The sequence below is a fragment of the Lissotriton vulgaris genome, chromosome 6 (genome assembly GCF_964263255.1).
Source record: "Lissotriton vulgaris chromosome 6, aLisVul1.2, whole genome shotgun sequence".
Lineage (NCBI taxonomy): Eukaryota > Metazoa > Chordata > Amphibia > Caudata > Salamandridae > Lissotriton > Lissotriton vulgaris.
In genome coordinates, this window is record NC_141694.1 from 405,044,660 (window position 1) to 405,067,714 (window position 23,055).

Here is a 23,055-nt window from a genome sequence, read left to right on the forward strand (position 1 = left end):
TATAAGCATCACATGTAGAAAAGAAAAAGTGGTGCAAAATGTCAGTCAAAACTCTTAAAGAGTTTCTAAGAAAAAGAGTCTTGCAAGGCTAATAAATAATTAAAAAGTTTGCAAAAATCTCCCATAAAGAGAAATAAATGCATATGTAAAATAAATCTTTTCAGAGCTAGTTATTTAGTCAAAGCATAAACTTAGAATTTTAGCTTCTAAATCTAAAAAGTCTTACTATCTGTTGCTGTTCTCTGCATCTCTGTGTCTAAAAGCACAAGCAGCCCCTCCTTCACCTGACCCCAAAGGAATGTGGCCTGCCATGTCAAAAATATGAATTGCAAAGACTCCATAAAAAAAACATGAGCAAGGGAACCCCCCCAAGTGACTCTCCTCGGAAGCAATCTCACCCCAAGCTCTCCCGCAACGTTTCTCGTACCTAACCCATATGAATGAAGCGGAGCCTAAGCCAAAAGCCAAATAAGCCTGCAAGCCTAATGAGCCTAGAAGCCAACCACGCCTCCAAAGATGTCATTATGTATACTCTAATTCTTGGCAGTCTACACAAAATGTTTCATATTAAGAAAAGCTTGTACGTGTTTGGTCAGCCACAATGGCAAGAGGTTTCGTCATCCTGATCTCAATCTAAATTCTATAGCAAACCAGTTTTAACAAAAGAAGTGCAAATGATTAAATACATTTATATGTTTTGAAACATTTACTAGAAAACATGTTTCTATCTTTTTTCCTTCCTTCCTGTCACAGCACAGGCTGGAAGGATACTTTAACTAACACTGGTACATTGGCAAAATCACAAGAATGCACAGTTCACAGTGGCCTTGACTCCTTCCTGTCTTGAGGAAAGCTGGCACAATCTGCGCATGCTCTCTTCTTTTAATGCAAGTCACAACCTTTCTGGATTCACAGACAGCCAAGTTATTTTAGGCCCAAAAACAAAACAAACAAAAGTGAGTATTCATTTCATGTAAATCAGCCATTATGTTTCCCTCCCTTATACTAATACCCTTTATAAAGATTTCCTAGCAAAGCTATTAATTTAAAGTAGCGTTTCCTATTATTTATGCACAACATGCAAAAAAACTGTGCAATGTACAACATGGCATTAATATGCATTAGTGTAAATCTTAAAAGCGCACACAGTTAATACATACATGCTTTAATGTTTTATGCAAAAAAAGCGTTTAGCCCCATGTGTAGTGTTTGGTGCATTATTAATTCACACACATTATAAAAAGAGGTGTTATAAACTGAAATATATATGTATATATTTTTCTAAATATGCAACAAGCCAAATTCTCCTAAGACAGGGACAGGTGTGTAAATTACTAGGAAATGAGCTGGGAAGAGAGAACACATTCTATGGTTATTCTTCACAACTAAAACGGCCACTTTTCTTTACACTGCAAAAACACATGTTAATTCAGGACAAGCATTTCAGACTGACTAGGCCTCACTTTCATAATTTTCATGTGCCAAGTTTTTAACTTGCACCAAAATGTGCGTGTCCATTTTAAATGCAGTCTGTCTGAAGCACAAAAAATAAAGCAATGCCTGACTCCATATGGAATCAAGGAAAACCAAAGGAAATGATGGACGGAGCGTTGACAATACAAGCACTCACCCCCAGTCAACTGATCTGGGTTTAATCCATCACCGTTCTTTAGCCCACTCTGCCACCCCAGTTCAGACATGGCCATATGCAAATCAATCTGATCCTGTGCCTCATGGGAACAGTCCAGCCCGAACTGCCAAGCCATGCCTTCCCTAGACCGGAAACAAGCTGCTGAGGACCGGTTTCTGGCATTTCAGCCGTCTTCAGCCCGGCTTGCTTGAATCAAGTGGCAAAGTGAGCAAGGGACTCATGTTTGAGCATACCCTGCCAACTAATGGCGAACAAAGAAAAACCAAAGGAAATGATGGACGGAGCGTTGACAATACAAGCACTCACCCCCAGTCAACTGATCTGGGTTTAATCCATCACCGTTCTTTAGCCCACTCTGCCACCCCAGTTCAGACATGGCCATATGCAAATCAGTCTGATCCTGTGCCTCATGGGAACAGTCCAGCCGAACTGCCAAGCCATGCCTTCCCTGGACCGGAAACAAGCTACCGAGGACCGGTTTCTGGCATTTCAGCCGTCTTCAGCCCGGCTTGCTTGAATCCTGTGGCAAAGTGAGCAAGGGACTCACGTCAGAGCCTACCCTGCCAACTTATGGCGAACAAAGAAAAACCAAAGGAAATGATGGACGGAGCATTGACAATACAAGCACTCACCCCCAGTCAACTGATCTGGGTTTAATCCATCACCGTTCTTTAGCCCACTCTGCCACCCCAGTTCAGACATGGCCATATGCAAATCAGTCTGATCCTGTGCCTCATGGGAACAGTCCAGCCTGAACTGCCAAGCCATGCCTTGCCTGGACCGGAAACAAGCTACCGAGGACCGGTTTCTGGCATTTCAGCCGTCTTCAGCCCGGCTTGCTTGAATCCAGTGGCAAAGGGAGCAAGGGACTCACGTCAGAGCATACCCTTCCAACTTATGGCGAACAAAGAAAAACCAAAGTAAATGATGGACGGAGCGTTGACAATACAAGCACTCACCCCCAGTCAACTGATCTGGGTTTAATCCATCACCATTCTTCAGCCCACTCTGCCACCCCAGTTCAGACATGGCCATATGCAAATCAGTCTGATCCTGTGCCTAATAGGAACAGTCCAGCCCGAACTGCCAAGACATGCCTTCCTTGGACCGGAAACAAGCTACCGAGGACCGGTTCTTTAGCCCACCGAGCATCATATTTAAATTTATATGTCTTCTTCCAATGCTCAAATCTGTTATAAAGATGGCAAAAGGACACCTTTTGCATTAGTACAACATCCATACCTGAATTTGCACAAACCAAAACACCTTTACTTCCATCCTGTATAACACCACATTTTCCATGAACACTTTTTACCTCTGCTTGTGAAACATCACCCTGTACCACACGTTTATTCGCTGCAAACAACTGTTTCTTTTTTTTTCTTTTTTTTAAATTTGTTTTTATTGCAGAGTTAGAAACCACAGAATACAATTAGTCAACCAGTCCACTCGTGACGCCCCCCCCGATCAACAGTAAAACGTATACCATACACAGCCATTCAGCCCGCATCCCGGAAGCCGGGCGGCATAGTCCTCTACATAGTAGGAAAAACCTCACGGTGGATGTCCCATAGGGACCATGGTCTAAAGATCGTTGTACGTATCCGCATTTTACCCCCCCCCACCCTCAACAATACTACCGTCAGCCATTCTACTTGCGCGATCAATGCTACTACCCGCACCCGAACCCACCCCGAGCACTATAGAGCCCCCCATTCCCGGCCACTCCCCCAGCCATCCCACTCTCCGTGCAACTCCCCACTGGCCCTACGTAACTCGAAGTCGCTCTCGCGGACAGGCAACCCCTAGGCTTCCAACCCACCCCGAACTCCCACTGAACAATCCCCCTATGTCCCCACCCCGGCAACTGCTAATGGTGTGCTTCTTCCTGATGTGTAGTATGGATCCCGCTACAGAGTCAATGTCAACTCCGAGTTAGTGCGCCTCGCAGTGTCCACAGGCCCGATTCACTCAATCCTCATCTTCCACCAAAGAGTCACGCAAAGCTTGAACCACCAACTCCCACGCACGCGCTGCATCCAAAGCATTCTCATTGCCAAGCTTGACAGCCTGCTTCATCCGGAGCACACTCTCACATTCAGACCACCTCAACAATTCATTCTTCCACCTCCGTGTGGACGGCCCGCCCTTGGACTTCCAATGCCATCAATATTTCCCTTTGCGCCAGTATCAGGCCCAAATCCATAAATTTGCTCGTTACCTTGGTATGTTTGGTGTGCGGGAACCAGAGTAACAAACACGCCGCCATATCGAAATCCACCTCCCTATCGGTCACCTCATTTAGAAGGTCCCCTACCTCCGCCCAATAGGCCTCCAAACGCGGGCAACCCCAAAACAAATGGTCCATGTCCGCTCCTGAAAACGAACACCGCGGGCACCGAGCATCTTGTACCTGGAAATACCGCCGTATTTTATCGGGGGTCAAGTAGGCCCTATGAAGCACATAGAAATGTACTTGTTGGAAGCGCGCGTTTCTTGTGCCTTTCCACGTGCGTCGCAAAATATGGCCCCACGCCGTGTCTGGGATGGGCCTGCCCACACTCACTTCCCATTTGGCCTTGAGCCCCTGGAGCGGTTCCAGTCCCTCGTTCAGCATCCTGTTGTGGAGGCATGTTACCGCCTTGAAGGTGCCCGCTGCCATCACCACATACTGACATGCCATAGTCGTGGTCGGTTCCATAAGCCCTCCCTTCCAGTGCTTCTGTATAGCAGCCACCACCGCCGCATGCAGGAGGAACCCCCCGTCAGGCAACCCGAACTGTTCCCGAAGCACTTCGAAGGGTACCAGAGCCCCATCGAAGTACAGATCGCCTACCATCTGCAGGCCCGCCTCCTCCCAATCCAGCAATGGGGACCAATCGCCCCCATGTGGCAGGGCCGTTAGCATACCGATCGGAATTTCGGGCGCATAAGGCCGCGTCGCCTTCGCTCTCCGAAGGCTCCTCTGCCAGCACAGCCTGAGTGTCCGTTCCTCCATTGTGAGGCCCCGCAACTCAAGTCTCTGCTGCATGACTATATAAGACAGCACATGGCGTTGTATCCCAAGCTCTCGGTACTCCTCCGGTCCCCTAAACACCCTGGCCACATGTTGCGTGAGGACCTGCAGTTGCGCCGCCAAATAATATAGTTCGAAGTCAGGCACGGCCATACCCCCCTCAATCTTGGGGCGAAGCAGCGTGCTTAGAGCCACCCTACGGCGGCCATGGCCCCATAGGAAACCAATGACCATCGTTCTCAGGTCTCTAAAACCCCCCTGAGGAATCCAGATAGGTAGCGTCCGGAAGTAGTACAGTAGGCGGGGAAGTGCCACCATTTTCAAGAGAGCAATCCTGCCTAGAACCGTCAGGGGGAGGGTCGACCAGAAGGACATGCTTCCCCTCAGTGCCCGAATGCACCGACCTATGTTGCCCTCCAACAGGTCCGCGGTCGCGTGGTAAATACGGACTCCCAGATAGGTGAAGCAAGATGGCTCCCAAACTACCCCCAAGTCGCGAGCAGGGTTGGGCGACTCCGCTCTCAGTGGAAACACACAGGTCTTTGCCCAGTTGACCTTAAGGCCCGACAGCCGGCCAAACTCTGATAATAGGTCCATCGCTCCTTCCAGGGCCCGCTCCGTATCGCTGAGGTACAGGAGTAGGTTGTCCGCATACAGCGAGATGTAATGCCGCTGCCCGCCGCTGTCTATCCCCGTGTATTTGTCACCCGACCTAGCATGGACCGCCAAAGGCTCCATCGCCAGAGCGAACAATAGGGGGGAAGGGAGCACCCCTGTCTCGTGCCCCTACCCACTGGGTACGCCGCGGACACCAGACCTCCCAGACGTACCCGCGCCATAGCCGAGGAATACAAGACTCTTGTCCATCGGCGGAACCCCTCTCCTATGCCAAACCTTCCCAGCACTTCGTCCAGGAAAGTCCATTCCAGACTATCAAAGGCCTTTTCAATATCGACGGACAGGACCGCTTGGGCCCCGTCCCCATCCAAGATGGCGTCCATTATCCCCACCAGGCGGCGGATATTCAGCGCCGTGCTCCTCGTGGGGATAAACCCAGCCTGATCCCTGTGCACCAGGCCCGTCATGTGTGGGGTCAGTCTGGTAGCTAGAATTCGGCTCAGGATCTTGTAGTCCACCGTCAACATGAACAGCGGGCGATAGGACCTCACGTCTGTTGCATCCCTGCCAGGTTTTAGGAGCGGAACTATCAAGGCCTCACGCATGGACCCAGGCAAACCCCCTGTCTCATAGGCTTCCGTGTACACCACCAGCAACCTGGGGGCCAGGGTATCAACATACTGCTGATAAAATTCTATTGGTAGCCCGTCCACCCCTGGCGTTTTATTACGAGCCATATGTTTAATGGCCACCCGTATTTCAGTGAGCGTGATCGGGCCGCCCAGCTCCTTCGCGTCCTCCACATCTAGGACCGGAAGCGGCCTCGCCCCTAGGTACTACGCAATTTCCTGGACTTCCACTCCCAACTGGCTCTGATACAATTCCTGATAGTACACCCGAAAGCACTCCAACACCGCCGCCTGGGAATACACCAGTTCCCCCCGTGCGTTGCTAATGCTAAGGATCGGGCATCCCCTGAGTTCCGGGTTCGCAAGTCTGGCCAAGAGTGTGCCCACCTTGTCCCGTTCAGCGTGCGCTCTGATGGCGTATTGCCTGTAGTCGTAACACCTCAACTGTTCCGTCGCGGCGGCGACCACTTCCTTCGCCTCCAATAACCGGGATTGTAAGTCCGGGCTGGCCGGCCTGCGGCGCTCCAAATCTCTCAAAGTCTCCTCCGCTTTGACAAGTGCATTCAACACAGTCGTACGAGCATTCGAGAACCTACCCAGACACACACCTCTCACCACCACTTTCATCGCATCCCATTCAGTGGACCTGCTCTGGCCGTACCCTCGTTTTCGCCAAAGTAATGATCAATGCCTTGCTGGACAGCGTCCCTAAATACTGAGTCCTCCAATGTGTCTGGACGGAGCCGCCATGTTGGTATCGCTGAGCGCTCCCGCTGCCACTGGATATGTACCAATAGGGGGTTATGGTCCGAGATGGTTCTAGCCAGGTACTCCGTGTGGGAAATTAATGGGGCTAGGGATCCACTACAGAGCACTGAGTCTATTCTCACATGTAGTGCGTGGAGGGCTGAATAAAAGGAATAATCCCTGACGTCCCTGTGCTGCTCCCACCAAACATCCAGCAACCCCCATCTGTCCTGCCAATCCTTCCTGTGCATGGCCATGTTGCGCACCGGGGAGTCAACAAGGGGAGGATGGGACCTATCCAGCGCCACATCCGTGATCGAGTTAAAGTCCCCCCCTAACACCACCGAGCCCACCAGGAAAGAGGCCAAGGACCCAGAGAGGCCATCAAAATATCGGGCCTGATCAGTGTTTGGTGCATACACACAACAGAAAACCACATCCCTTCCCTACAACCTCCCTTCCACCGCCACGAACCTGCCATCAGAGTCCACTACTTGATTCAGCACCTGGAGCGGTATCCCTGCCCTCACCCAAATCAATACCCCCCTGGCATATGCTGAGTAAGTGGTGCCGAACACCTGGCCCCGCCATCTTTTTTGCAACGCAGTGCACTCTTTTTTGGTCAGATGGGTTTCTTGTAGCATAGCAATCTGGACCCCCCTGCGCACCAGATATGCGTGCACTTTGTGGCGTTTGACCATAGTCCGCAGCCCTCGGACATTCCACGTTAGGCATTTCAGGTTAGGTAACGTCCCCATACCAACATCGATCAGTCTGAGTCAAACAACGAGAGTTCACATCCCCTCCAAAGCAGTTGCCCCTCCCGAAACAAACCCTGAACAGAAGAACACCCCAAACCCCACTCCCCAGGACAGAGCCTACAAACCCAGTGTCAGCCCCAATCCAAACCTCGAACCAACTACCCATTCTCCTAGCCTGTGGTCTCCACCACAGGAGGCCTTAAGGGCCCACGGGGGGTGGGTTATCGCCGACCTCAGCTAGCGGAGTCCACACCCCGCGTCCTCATCCCACTCTGTACACTCAGCCCCCCTCCCGGCAACCCGCTCATCACCAACAGGATACCGCCCTACCATAAGATCTTGTCCAAGTCCCAACACAGTCTCAACCGCAAAAAATCCCATCAGAGGTCTGGGGGGTTACCACCGGCCCCTTCGAGCTCTCCGCTTCAGAAAGGTCTTCTCCTGTCCTGCTGCCTTCCCCGCCAGAGTCCGTTTCAACCAAGTCACTGTTCCGTTGCGATCCCGTGATGGCCGCCGTCGCTGCGAGCCCATCTCTCTTTTCCGCAGCCATTTGAGCTTCCCGTTTCTCCCGCTGGCGCCTGTTGCGGGACCTGATGCGCTGTGATTGTCTGATCCTGGGTTGCTTAGGCAGATCTCGCCTACTTTTATGCGACCTGTCCGTCCCCGCTCTATACGATTCCAGCCACTGCCATGCCTCGTCCGGAGTCAGGAAGAAGTGCGTAGTCTCGTCCAGTATGACCCGCAGCTTGGCCGGAAAGAGCAAGGAATATTGTATGCCCTCTTCCCGCAGCTCCTTCTTCACCGCTAGGAACGATGCCCTGCTCTTCTGGACCGCCTGAGTGTAATCCGGGAAGATCGTGACCTTACTGTTTTCCACCTCAAACGGGCCTGCCATTCTAGCCCTTTGGATGAGGAGGTCCCGGTCCTTATAGTGGAGGAGCCGCACCACCATCGGTCGGGGGGGGCGGCCAAGCCCTGGCGGGCGAGCAGGCACCCTGTGGGCTCGCTCCAGAGTAAAGAAAGGAGTAAGCCCCTCCGGTGCCACCACTGTACGAAACCAGTTCTCCATGTAGGCCACCGCATCCTCCCCCTCAATTCGCTCCGGCAGGCCTACGACCCGCACGTTGTTCCGTCTGTTGCGGCCTTCGGCATCCTCCGCCCGTCGTTCCAGCGAGTCCAACCGGGCCAATATGTCTGTGATCTTGTGTTCCGCAGTCACCACCGACGGTTTTAGGTCCAACAACAGCTGATCATGGTCCTTGACCCTATCCGCCAGCTTCGCGTGGTCCGCCCGCAGTAGTCCCAGTCCCGAGGCCACTTGTGCTATGTCCTGGTGCAACGCCTCCTTGGTCGAGGTGATCGCATCAAGTATGGCGTCTAGACGTCGGTTCAGCCGCTGTTCCTGGTCCAACTCCGGCGGGGGAGTCTCACCCATCTGAGACGACTCTGCTAGGTCCCCCTCACCGCGTTCCGCGGGTACCAGCCCTCCGGCCGCCGCCATTACAGGTTACTGCGTCACAGGCCAACAAGCCCGTCCAGTTCCAGCACTCGAAATTCGGTGCCAACTCTCCGATGCTGATCAGGATCAAGTGCAACCACCGGTGCCCTCAGGTCCAATGCCAACGTGGTGAGCACCGTTCGGCCGACCCCCTCGGAAGCTTGGGGGGGGAAGGGAGAAGATAGAGATGGCGGCCAACGAGGGTCCCCAAAGTCCGGGCAGGGCGAATCACTGTCCCTTGACCTCCGGAGCTGTTGCCTCATCCCCAATGCCCGATCGATCGGTTGCAGGGCCTCCCGCCAGCCGGCGACAACTCGGCTCAAAGTCGATGTCCGGAGCTGTCCGACCTCATCGCCGCCATTTTCTTCTCACTCTCGGCAACACCTCGGCCGACACCCAACTCGGTCTCCTCGGGCCAGCAGTCCCCTAGCAACTTTCCGTCCGTGCCTAGAGGTCCCCTCGCACGTCGTAGGGCAGGAGAGTCGATCTCGGGTCGCCCAGGGTGCGAAAAACAAGAGAATTAGCGGGATTCCGCGCAGAGCTGCGAGCTCACGCCGCCATCCCGATCGGCGTCCAAGCCACGCCCCCCTGCAAACAACTGATTCTGAAACCTTTTCTGTGCAAACCTTCTCTGTACCATCATATGCTTTTCTTCAACCTCTTTTGTATTCATTCCCTGTTGGGCATAATGGTACCCTTCATCCTTCTAAATCCCATCTATCAGCTTTCTTTGGAAACCAACCAATATTTGCTGTGCGTGCACACTGATCTAATCAGATAATATTAAACCAATAACCAACTGAGTTACAAATAATCTTATGATAGTGGCATCAGGACATTCTCTACCACTGTGTTGCTGAAACATTAAACACACACTTTCACAAAACTCATGAACCAATCTTTTTAGCTCCTGGTTTGTTCTATTAATCTGTACCCATTTAACATCCTTTGCTGGCACTCTGCCCTTCAGGAAAGTAATCACAGCTACGTTTTTCTGAATTACAACAGAAAATGATGGTGCATTCATGCAAACCCTTTTCATTGTCTCTTCCCTTGGACTTTTCAAAACTTTAGATTCAAACCACAATTCTGTTTGCATGAAAATGTAAAAGAACATTTCCAAATTAATGCACAACTCCATCTACTTATGGGTACCACAGCATCAATCTGTCTCTCAATTGTGGGAATGTGTTCAGAATAACTGCAAGTTCACTTTTATTCTGTAACATAGGAACATGCACTTCTCCCTCCGTTTCTCTCAATGAGTAAGCAAAAGCTTCTCCCTCATTCTGCTTATTATTTTTCTCAACTAGATCTGGTGGCTTATTTTCCTTATCCAGTTTCCTTGGTAGGTCTGGTGGTTTCTTTTTTCTTCTCATGTTTTCTTGCCCACGTGTCTCCTAATTTCTCAAACCCATTGCATTTAAAACTATATTTTATGTCTGCAATGTGCAATTGCATTCCTGAAGAACACATTATCTAATTGGCGTCATCATCCATATGTACCCTAAAACTATTCTGAAATGGAAAACTTCCTGAACCATCAGTTTCATATTTTTGAGCCAAATCTGTCAGTCCATTATGTGTAGTTAATACACATGCAGCTGTTTCCATACTCAGGGAAATTAATTATTTTTCCTGACACTAGTTCACATTTTCATGATTTAAATTGCAGGAACTGTTAATTTCTTCATGTTCAAATGCTGAATTTAAAACACTAACCTGTTTTTCTTTTTCAGGGCCTGTCTTAATATATTTTCCCATGTTCTCTATATTTTTAATCACTGCTGGTTCCTTAAAGCAGGTTCGCAAAATCCCATTTTCAAATATTTTTATTTTATCCTGGGCTGCAGATATTGCAAATACCATTTTTCCCTCACCTTTTAGTGCTTGATCTGTCTGGGGTAATTTCTCTTCAATAATCTGTGAATTCTGAGTTTCTGAAATAAAACCAGGCAACATCACTCATTTTGCAGCTCTTTGAACCTTTTGAGTAGGAGCCATAATAATTGGGACAGTCATAATTTTTCTAGCCACTATCTGTGCATCTGTAGTTTGTAATTCTTGGACTGAATCAGGCACAGTTGAAACAGTAACACCTGGAGGTATCACTGTCAGTGCTGAATCAACAGGTAGTGGGTCAACCTGAAATGTCTGCACAGTTCTCCCAATCTGTTTTTCTCTCTTTTCATCAGAAGCAGTAGCCACTGTAGTACATACTGATACACTATTTTCAGAATTTTAATGGGAACCACATAAAGTGGTGGACACTCAGTTAACAATGCATCCATTATTTCATCACCTGAATCATTATTTATTGAAAGCTTTTTATCATCACTAATTCCCTTCTTCTGCATCTGGTGCTTTACCTTTTTATCCTCACTTGCTTTCTCTCTTGCTATCTTTTCCCATATGCTTAAGGCCTCAAATTGTGTAGCCTTTGATGGTGTCTTTATTTCACATAACACTTCCCATAATGTGTCAATAATTTGCCGTTCAAAAGTACCATCTTTTGGAAACCTCAAAGCACCCTCTTTTTCAGTAATCTTGCACCATTGGTGAACACACATACATGAATTTTGTCCCACATTGGTAGACATAAAATGCACAGGTGTTCCTTCAGGAGCATCACCAATAAAAACAAATGTTTCTATTTACCTCCCAACAGTTTCTATAAACCTTCAAACATTTTAATTTTTACAATAGTGCAATGCAATTTCTTTTCTCCAATGCTGTCAGTCTTAATTTCAGTCAATTTTACTCCTAATACTGATACTCCACAAAATCTTACTGCAATATTTTCTGAGTTTTTCTTAATCAATAATTCTGGTAATAACAACATAAAAACATTCGCTACTCTGTCTGTTCCACTAAATAAAGGATACATTTATTTTCACTGTGAGTAACACATTCCGCTCACTCTTCACAAAGTCAGAACTTCTGTTTACTCATCAAACACTTCAGGTAAATCCCTTCGGTTTACCGTTCAATCAAGCTCAGAAGAACCTGCTACTTCTTCAGTGTTTCCTTTTTCCAGGTGATATAACAACAAAGTCTCACCAGCGAACTATTTGCTGTCACTCAAGCTCAGAAGAACCTGCTACTCCTTCAGTGTTACCCTTTGAAGGTGATATAACACCAAAGTTTCATCAGAGAACTCTTTGCTATCAATCACTCACACTTTTACACAGAAAATAGTCCCTAATTTAACACTGCCAGCCCTACCTATCTTCTCAGTGTTATTCCAACAGACGAGAAACTTCAGAGCTGTGTGGCTTCCATTTACCACCCGCTATTCCTTCCCGGGATTTCCAGGTATCACTGTAGCTGTGTTTCCAGACAACATAAAAAAAGACACTAACTTACTTAACATGAAGAGTTAAAACATGTAATCAATAATAAAAAAAATCTGTCCTATGAAATTACCAATATAATCAATAACACCATCAATTCAAAATGAGCAAATATTCACCAACAGTCAAAAACCCTTAATATTTTCAACACTTCAGAAAATACATCCTAGCACATAAACAACATTACACAACCCTATTGATACTCACACCACTCCAGCAATAACCTTCTTGCATCACCTTTCAGTACTGCTTTGCTAGTCTTCATTTTCTGAGCATTGGAGTCAGGAAACAGGACTTGGATATTTATCTAACTTGGGCAATTATTTTACTTCCATCCTAAGGTCAATGATCCATTAGTTGAATAGTTAATGGTGAAATCAATAATCATTAATCACCAAACTAATCAATAAAAACCATCCTCTACTACCAGAAACTGATGCAGCGGTAATTTTATCTGGTAATTTCTCAATGCAAAACCCCCATGTTACCTCTATTTAACGCTGAAAAAGGTGTTGGGCCCTTGACACCATGAATTACCTTCAGGAGATTTTAAATAAACATGAACGGTCAAAATGCTAATATTTTTTAAGCCAATGAAGAGAGTTGTTAAGTATTTTAAAGGGTTTTATTTTCTAGTCAAAAGTTAAGGTTTTTTCTAACCGTTTATTTATTAGTAAAATATCAATCAGGTTACAGAATTTGGAAAACAGGAAAAATAGCAGCAATACAGAACATATTACAGTATGCATATAAGCATAACACGTAGAAAAGAAAATGTGGCGCAAAATGTCAGTCAAAACTCTTAAAGAGTTTCTAAGAAAAAGAGTTTAGGAAGGCTAATAAAAAATTAAATAGTTTGCAAAAATCTCCCATGAAGAGAAATAAATGCATATGAAAAAAAAATCTTTTCAGACCTAGTTATTTAGTCAAAGCATAAACTTAGAATTTTAGCATCTAAATCTAAAAAGCCTTTCTATCTGTTGCTGCTCTCTGTATCTCTGTGTCTGAAAGAGCAAACAGCCCCTCCTTCACCAGACCTCAAAAGCATGTGGCCTTCCGTGCCAAAAATATGACGTGCAAGGACTCTCTAAAAAAAAACATGAGCATGGAAACCCCCCCGACTCTCCTCGCAAGCAATCCCACCCCAAGCTCTCCCGCACCGTTTCTTGAACCTAACCCATATGCCAACCACGCCTCCAAAAAGGTCATTATTTATACTCTAATTCTTGGCAGACTACACAAAACGTTTCATATTAAGAAAAGCTTGTACCTGATTGGTCAGCCACGATGGCAAGAGGTCTCATTATCCTGATCTCATTCTAAATTCGAGAGCATGCCAGTTTTAACAAAAGAAGTGCAAATTATTAAATACATTTATGTTTTGCAACATTTACTAAAAAATGTTCTATTTTTTTTCCTTCCTTCCTGTCACAGCACAGGCTGGAAGGATACTTTAACTAACACTGGTACATTGGCGCAATCATAAGAATGCACAGTTCACAGTGGCTTTGACTCCTTCGTGTCTTGAGGAAAGCTGGCACAATCTGCACATGCTCTCTTCTTTTAATACAAGTCACAGCCTTGCTGGATTCACAGGCAGCCATGTTATTTTAGGCCAAAAAACAGAACAAACAGAAGAGAGCTTTAATTTCATGTAAATCAGCCATTATGTTTCCCTCCCTTATACTAATACCCCTTATAAAGATTTACTAGCAAAGCTATTAATTTAAAGCAGCTGTTCTTATTATTTATGCACAACATGCAAAAAAATGTGCAATGTACAACATAGCATAATTATGCATTTGTGTAAATTTTAAAAGCGCACACAGGTAATACATACATGCTTTAATGTTTTAAATAGCTTTTTATGCAAAAAAAACGTTTAGCCCCATGTGTAATGTTTGGTGCATTTTTGATTCACACACATTATATTAAGAGGTGTTATAAATTGAAATATATATATATATATATTCAATGAAAAAACCATTGGTTTTAGGCCATATATAGTTAGGGATTTGCATTTACAAAACCTTATTTTACTCGCATAAAACCATTGAAATTCCATATATAGTTAGATGCGCTAACTATATATTGCGCACCCGCAATCCACTGCTGATGATGTCACATATTACATCATTCATGACATGGTCAGTGACATCACTGATGACATCACTGATGACAACTCAAATGACATCACTGATGACAACATCCAGTGACTGGAAGTTTCTGTAAAGTTAAAATATGTCTTACATATTGAAGAATGAGTGGATGTATAAATGTCTGGATGAAGGATTTAGTAGGTGCATGACTGACTGTATGAGGGAGTGATTAAATGTGTCTCACTGAGTGCATGGGTTAGTGATTAAACTGTATTAATTTGTGTATCATTATATCTGTTGTTCTGTAAACTGCTGCATGTGTTGATCAGTAGCTATATAAATAACTATATGGGTTATTGATTGGTTGCTCAAGTATTTGTATGGGAGACTGAGTATGTGTGTGGGTGGCTGGGAGGTGTGTGACTCTGTGCATAGATGTGTAAGCAGTTGATTCACTAGGTGTATGAGTTCAAGAGTGCATGTGGAAACAGCTATATGGGCGGTTGACTGTGTGCATGAGTGTATTGGTGAGTGAATGGATATCTCAGTGCTACATGTCAAAGTAAGTACATATGTAAAACACAGTACATGTGAGAGTTAACATATATAAATAACTGTGCATAACAGCCAGTGAATGTGTGAGTGGCTGTATGGATCATTGTGAACATGTATCAAGGATTGTATAAGCGAGTAAATATGTATTAGAATATGTTTCAATAAGTAAGGTGTGTATAACTGTATAGTTGAGGAATTGGAGGTGTGTTTGATTCTTTGCATGACTGTCTAGGTAACTCCATGGATGAGTGACAGTCTGTGAGTGTCTGTTTTCACTGAGTGTATCTAAGGATATTACAGAGTCTGTAGAGGTTCATCGTATTAACACATGAATGATGTCATCTGTGATGTTGTCAGTGATGTCATTTGAGTTGTCATCAGTGATGTCATTTGAGATGTCATCAGTGATGTCATTTGAGTTGTCATCAGTGATGTCATCAGTGATGTCACTGACCATGTCATGAATGATGTAATATGTGACATCATCAGCAGTGGATTGCGGGTGCGCGATATATAGTTAGCGCATCTAACTATATATGGAATTTCAATGGTTTTATGCGAGTAAAATAAGGTTTTGTAAATGCAAATCCCTAACTATATATGGCCTAAAACCAATGGTTTTTTCATTGAATTTTCAAGGTTTTGTAAATGCAAATTCCTAACTATATATCGACTATAACCTATGGTTTTTTCAGTGAATTTCAATGGTTTTTTAATAGCAAATATGAAAAGCTTTAAAATGTCAAGTACGTGATAGATAAAAACATTTTCGTATTTATGCACGCTGATGTGCTTTGAACGCTGCACCCCCCCCCCTCCCCTCTTTTCTCTTAGTAGTACTCTCTCTTTGCAGATAGTGAACGGTAGTTAACGCAGACCTTTACCCCTGTTGTAATCCGTCGTACCTGCTTGTCTCTCCATTTGATTGATTGTTATCCAAGCATTTACTGTTTTACAATTGATTCTCTTTGGTTCATTATCTATTTACAAACAAGCACAAAGTCGCAATACTCTGTTTAGTCTTTGCAGATAGTGAAAAATCGTGTAAAAAAATAAAAGTAATCGAGCAAAATCAGTAGGCCACTAATTGGATCTCTTTTTGACCTCGCTAAAATAGAAATATTAGGAACAACTCTTCATGAGAAATACGAAAATAGTGAGATGAACTTAGCTCCACACCATGAGGGCTGCAAGACAGCTCGACTCCGTCACCCACCCCGCCCAAAATAACGACAAACCCTATGCAAATATTAAAAATATAGACAACACACCAGCAAAGAAACAGGGTAAAACATTTTATTAAATAACTATTTACATAACTATTTTATACTTTTTATTGCCCGATCCGGCTAGCTCAATCGATCGAGCATGAAACTCATGCACTCTGATAGCAAGCGTTGCTACTGATGCTATGCAGACCAAAACTGGTTTTCAGTTTGTACATTTTTCTAGATTTTTCAATCCAAGGTTGGTTGACTTTGTAGAACGATGGCTTCAGATTTACAACATACGGTGTGGTGGCGCGGACTGGGAGGGGGCGCTTCGCTCCTGCCCCCTCCCCAAGTAAGATTTTCATACGTGAAAGTACGTTAATGGTTTTGGTCCCTGAGTTGCTTCAATGTCACTGCCATTCTCAAATGGCATAAGTTCTGGATGTTGAGTGCCATAGTTCAGAGTTCTGAGCAGCGCTTGTAACACTGTCTGAAGCTTATTTCCACCTACTGCAGCTTCACTATTCTCAAAGTAAGTGAGTGTCGTTTGTGGACCTGACTGCATTAGAAAACAATGTCATATGAAACCTTCCTAAACAGCTTGACGGAGGCCCCCGAGGGGCGGTGTGATGGCCATGGACTCGGAGAAGACACTTGGCTCCGACCCCCTCCCCAAGTCTTATAGCACCGGTGTAGCCTGAGATCGCCCCCGACATAGGCGGCCGGCTCTCGGAGTCCGGCGGAACTTTTTGCCTTTTGATGACTCTTCTATTCTGGACCTTGTCCCACAATCCGTTTGACCTGAAGACACGCTGTAGTGGGGCGCCCCCTTACCGTTTCAGTTGCCATTCCGCCCGCTTTTGCTACACTGTGCCTCTTCCGCCATTCAGCTGTTTACCGCCCGCTCTTGCGACTACAGCGTCTCGCTCACCATGTAGTTGAGTTTCTCCCGCTCTTGCGGTGCAGCGATAGGCGGCTGCCACAGGACTCTCAAAATGGCGGCCGGCTCTTCGGATTTGGGCCTGGTCCACTAAAATGGCCCTGGGACTCCTTGGAACTCGGACGCTTCCCTGATAGGGCTTGGGTCCCATTCTCGAAAACGTCCCCTCAGCCGTGAAGATTCTACAAAAGTCTTGGGGGCCCCCGACTCCCGCAGGCTTCTGGTGGGGAGCGGCTGCCATGTCTGCTCGTGAAATGGCCACGACGGAGCTACGAGATGGTAGTGCTCTCATGCTGACGCCAGCTTTAGTCTGAAACATCCACAAACACTGTAGACTACCAATTCGATCAGTTCCGGTAGCGCCCCAACATGACCCGGAAGAGAAGAACTTGCCCTCCCCTCTTTGACTGATGGTTCTTGTTGCCTGTCCCCTCTGTTGTCATTTAACAGAACTTTTTGGACTGCTGAAAGGGGTTGTGTTCCGAACGCTGGTTGGTGGAGACATTTTGACTATATTCTTGACCTACGTTGTCGCGTAATGCGTTATATGACACGCCGCGTTAGCGCACCCGGAAGTGATCCGAGGCGCGGCGCGCAGCGCGTAACGTAAGCATAACAGGTCATGTGACTTGTTAATAAAACTTTTCATTGGTTCATTTTACTTTTGTTATTTTAATGATGAAAAGCTTGGTCATATGACCTAAAAATTACGCTTTTTATTGTTTTCGAACATTATTTTTTTTTAAACATGTTATAATATTCCAGGCTAATGTACTTTCCCGGAAAATTTACAACTGTCCTGCAAGTAAAATATATTCCTTTTTCGAGAAAAAGGGCGTTTCTTCGTTCCATGACGGAGCCGTTGAGTAAAAGAGACTCGGCATGCTGTCTTAGTCGCCGATACGCCTGATTATCAGATTCTTATCGATCACTTTATGTTGCAGAAATAAAAAAAAAAAACTGCCCTTGACCATTTATCTTTACTGCGTTCCTACATATTATACCTTTTATCCGTCATGTAATTGGACTGCTTTATTTCACTTGCCTTTTACTGATTCGAAAACAGTGACTAAAAGTAAAAACTTTACCAATGTAAATACTACTACCGTGTTTTGTTTTAAAAACCTTTATTGTGAAAATGTCAGTATACAAATACGGGCCTATAACCACGTGGGCCGGCCACGGAGCAAACTGAAATCGTATATGATGAGGAGACATTTACACTGTAGAGGAACGTAACGAGCGGGCCATTAGGTTGGAAGAACTAAGGTGTCTAACAGTTGCGGAATCGGTAGACGTACATTTTGTAATTAAAATAAAACAGGGCCACTTACAATAAAATTTTCTAGATATACATTTGCGGGCAAGGAGTTACGAGTTCCATTTATACCGGCGCCATTTTGGGCGAGCCCGGGCAGGTCCAAGATATAGTCAAAATGTCTCCACCAACCATCGGCCAGACCAGAACCCCTTTCGGCCCTGTATGCTACAAGATGGTGTCTTCCATTCAGAAAATATTGTTCGCAGCATTTTGAAAGGAAACAGAAACAGCCGTTCTCCTAGTGAGTTTCACATTGTTACATTTAGGAAGAATGTTGAAGAGTAGTATGTGGAAAATCTGAAGCCATTTTTCTACAAACTCTCAATCAGCCTTGGATGGAAAAAAAAATCCTGAAGAATGTACAAACTGAAAACCAATTTTTGTCTGTATAGCATCAACAGCAACGCTTGAGTCAGCTTTGTGTCAAGCCGCCATTTTCATTCAATCAATAGCGTCCCCCTGCAAACATTCAGGGACCTGGTCGTGTCTTCAGATGAAACGGATTGTAGGAAAAGAAACAGAAAGGAAAAGGAAAAAAGTTCCGCCGGACCTCGGGAGCCGGCCGCCTATGTCATGTGCGACCTTTGGCCACACCAGGGCAATAGTGAAGCTGCAGCAGGTGCAAATAAGCTTCAGACAGTCTTACAAGCACTGCTCAGAACTCTCAACTGAGGCACTCAACATCCAGGACTTGCCATTCGGATCTTGGCGCCTTGTGCTGGTTCCGACCTATTCACACATCGGTCCACTACTGACATCACCTCATAAGCCAACGGGGCACCCCACGCCGACTTTCGGCACAGCATTGTAGGATGGCCACACCAGTGCGGCAACTTGCTGGACACAACCTCGGTGCCATCCGGATCTCGGCGCGTTCGAGTCACTGTACCGCAAAACTGACCGGAACTCAGCTGGACACGCCGTCTTTCGGCGCAGCATTGTAGGATGGCCACACCAGTGCGGCAACTTGCTGGACACCACCTCGGTGCCATCCGGATCTCGGCGCGTTCGATTCACTGTACCGCAAGAGTGACCGCAACTCAGCTGGACACGCCGTCTTTCGGCGCAGCATTGTAGGATGGCCACACCAGTGCGGCAACTTGCTGGATACCACCTCGGTGCCATCTGGATCTCGGCGCGTTCGATTCACTGTACCGCAAGAGTGACCGCAACTCAGCTGGACACGCCGTCTTTCGGCGCAGCATTGTAGGATGGCCACACCAGTGCGGCAATTTGCTGGACACCACCTCGGTGCCATCCGGATCTCGCCGCGTTGTGCTGCCTTCGGCCTATTCGCACATCGGTCCGCTACTGACGCCGCCTCACGTGCCAACGGATTTTCTACGCTTTTTGTAGCCCTATGCCGCATAACAGGTCATGTGACTTGTTTATAAAACTTTTCATTGGTTCATTTTACTTTTGGTTTCCTAAAGATGGAAGGCTTGGTCATATGACCTTAAAATAACACTTTTCATTGGTTTAGAACATTTTTTTTTCCCAAACGATGAAAGCCCCACCTTGTTTCTGGATCATTCAGACTGAAGCTGGCGTCAGCATGAGAGCACCACCATCTCGTGGCTCCGTCGTGGTCATTCTGCGAGCAATCATGGCAGCCGCTCCCCACCGGAAGCCTGCGGGAGTCGGGCCCCCAAGACTTTTGTAGAATCTTCACGGCTGAGGGGACGCTTTTCGAGAATGGAGCCCAAGCCCTAGCAGGCAAGCGTCCAAGTTCCAAGGTGTCCCAGGGCCATTTCAGTGGACCAGGCCCAAAACCGAAGAGCCGTCCGCCATTTTAAGAGTCATGTGGCAGCCGCCTATCGCTGCACTGCAAGAGTGGGAGCAACTCAACAACATGGTGAGCGAGACGCTGTAGCCGCAAGAGCGGGCGCAACTCAGCTGGATGGCCGCCACCTGGGGAGGCCCGTTCACGCCGCCTCCCTCACGCCCCCCCCCCCCCCGGGCCGCCCCACGCCAATTTTCGGAGCAGCATTGTAGGATACCAAAACCAGTGCGGCAGTTTACTGGACATCACCTGGGTGCCATCAACATCTCAGCGCGTTCTGCTGCCTTGGGACTATTCGCACAACAGACCGCTACTGACGAGGCCTCCCCCCGCACCACCCGGGACGCCCCACGCCAATTTTCGGAGCAGCATTGTAGGATCCCAAAACCAGTGCGGCACCCAGGCGACATCACCTGGGTGCCGTCCAGAACTCTGCACGTTGTGCTGCCTTGGGACTATTCGCACAAAAGACAGCTTCTGACCATTGTTTCTTTTTTGGGTGAAAAATGTTTAAATGTTTTTACAGTTTTTGTTCCGTTCATTATATTTAAAAGTTAATAAAGTTTTATAATGTTACTTTGTTGGAGTGTTATAAATTTTTTTTTAAACGGGTGAATGGGGCCTTGAATCGGGTTATTGTCATGTGTGGGCTTTGCAAGTGTACTGCTACAGGATCAGACATTTCAAACTCAAATGCACGTTCTTTTTCTTACCTTTCCGAAGCATGGAGCGCAATAGCAGGCAGAGAAAGGGTGATGCACGTGTTGAACACTACCTGACCTGGCAAGTTGCTGGCAGTGCACCCCCGCCCGCTCCTGAAAGAGGGCACACACACACCGCCGCCCCGAGTACTTCACAAATCTTTAAAAGACCATGCGCTTGTTCATGAGGCTTAAATGGTTTATCACCTCTTCTAGAACACCTGCATCGACCCTCTGACGTTTCCTGGAAAAATTACCACGTAACACAATACCAAGCCCTGTCAGCTGAAACCCCCGAGGAATCGTGGGGCATATTATCAAGGGGGTTTATCTCCGCTTTTTTGGCTTTAAAAGCCATGAAAGCGGAGATAAAATTATCTCCCTATTACCAAGCTGTCGCTAACACCAGTTAGTGACAGCTAAAAGGAGATTGCGACCATCTTGGGCCCCGCTTTGCATGTCAGTGATACTTATCACTAATGACATGCAAAGTGGGCGTGCCAAGATGTTAGCGACTGGAAACAGTCCCTAACATCGCTATCTCCTATTACCAACTTTTGGAGATATTCGCGCTAAACGCGAATATCTCCAAAAGCTAACACCTGCCCTGAGCAGTTCTTAGCCATGTTATCCAGTGGGAGGTGGATAACATGGCTAAGAGCATTTGCTCGATAATACATGAATATCGCTGACTTTTCTGCGATAATAGCAAGGTTTATCTGCGATAAAAATCGCCGATGTGCGGCGAAATTTTTTGTCTCTAAACAAGTTAGAGACAAAAATGATCGCTAGTTGTTCGTAATATGCCCCCGGGTTTTTGCTTGCAGAAATCGGGAGGCGGGAGACTAGCACTGAAATCAGTAGTCTCACGCCTGAATCGGGAGGGTTGGCATGTCTGGATTCTCTTTAGCTGGGGCCATAAAGTACATCCGCAGGGGTAGGTGATAGCCTGGGACCAGCCTGGCATCTAAAATGGCTGCCGTGCACGACAAAATTGTGGCATTGGAAAAAAGGCAAGATGGAGCAGACAATGTTTATCAATAAGGATTCATTTATAACAAAATATTTTATCGCAGTGACAAATTGGCGGTCCACATTTCCTGATTTCCATCAAATCGAACGTTAACAGACGTCACGCAGCAAAAAAAATAAAAAGCTCACGCACAGCCGCTGGAAGACATGTATCAACATATATGAGCCTCCTCAGCCACCCTCATGAAACATAGGGGATTAGGATACGTCTCCCGCACCCCCTTATACCTAGTAATTTAATTATAACGAAGCACAAAATGGCGAATTCCCGTTTCGCTACCAGTTTGCGGCCCAGTTCGCGGCCCGTGAAGCGCTTCTACCGTGAAAAATCATTTTTTTTTATTTTCCCCACGGGACCCTTTAATAACCTCAACAACATTCCTAGGAGGTCAAGAGGGGTATACCTTGCCCCCTTTCATTAAATTCCCCCTTCGTTTTTCACCTCTTCTTCTCTCTCGATCCTACCGAGAGATAAGATGGCGGCCGCTCCGGACTGTCACGCAGCAACAAAAAAAAAAGCTCACGCACAGAGCAGTTTTTAGACATGTTATCCAATGGAAGGTGGATAACATGGCTAAGAGCATTTGCTGGATAATGCATGAATATCGCTGACTTTTCAGCGATATTCATGCATTGTGGCCGATGTGCGGCGATAATTTTTATCTCTAAACAATTAAAACGAAGCACAAAATGGCGAATTCCCGTTTCGCTACCAGTTTGCGGCCCAGTTCGCGGCCCGTGAAGCGCTTCTACCGTGAAAAATCTTTTTTTTTTTATTTTCCCCACGGGACCCTTTAATAACCCCAACAACATTCCTAGGGGGTCAAGAGGGGTATACCTTGCCCCCTTTCAATAAATTCCCCCTTCGTTTTTCACCTCTTCTTCTCTCTCGATCCTACCGAGAGATAAGATGGCGGCCGCTCCGGACTGTTTAGAATGTTGACAGACACCGGAGAGCCAATCAGCTTTCTGCGCGCAAAGTTCCGTTTCGCGAAAAGTAAGCGGACCGGAGCGCAGCCCGGAGCGCTGTTACAGATATATATCTTGTTTTGAACATTAATTTCTCAAAAACTACTGGAGCACATATATTGAGACCTAGCAAAGGCACATCGGGCTAACAGTCCCTACAATTTTGCCAAG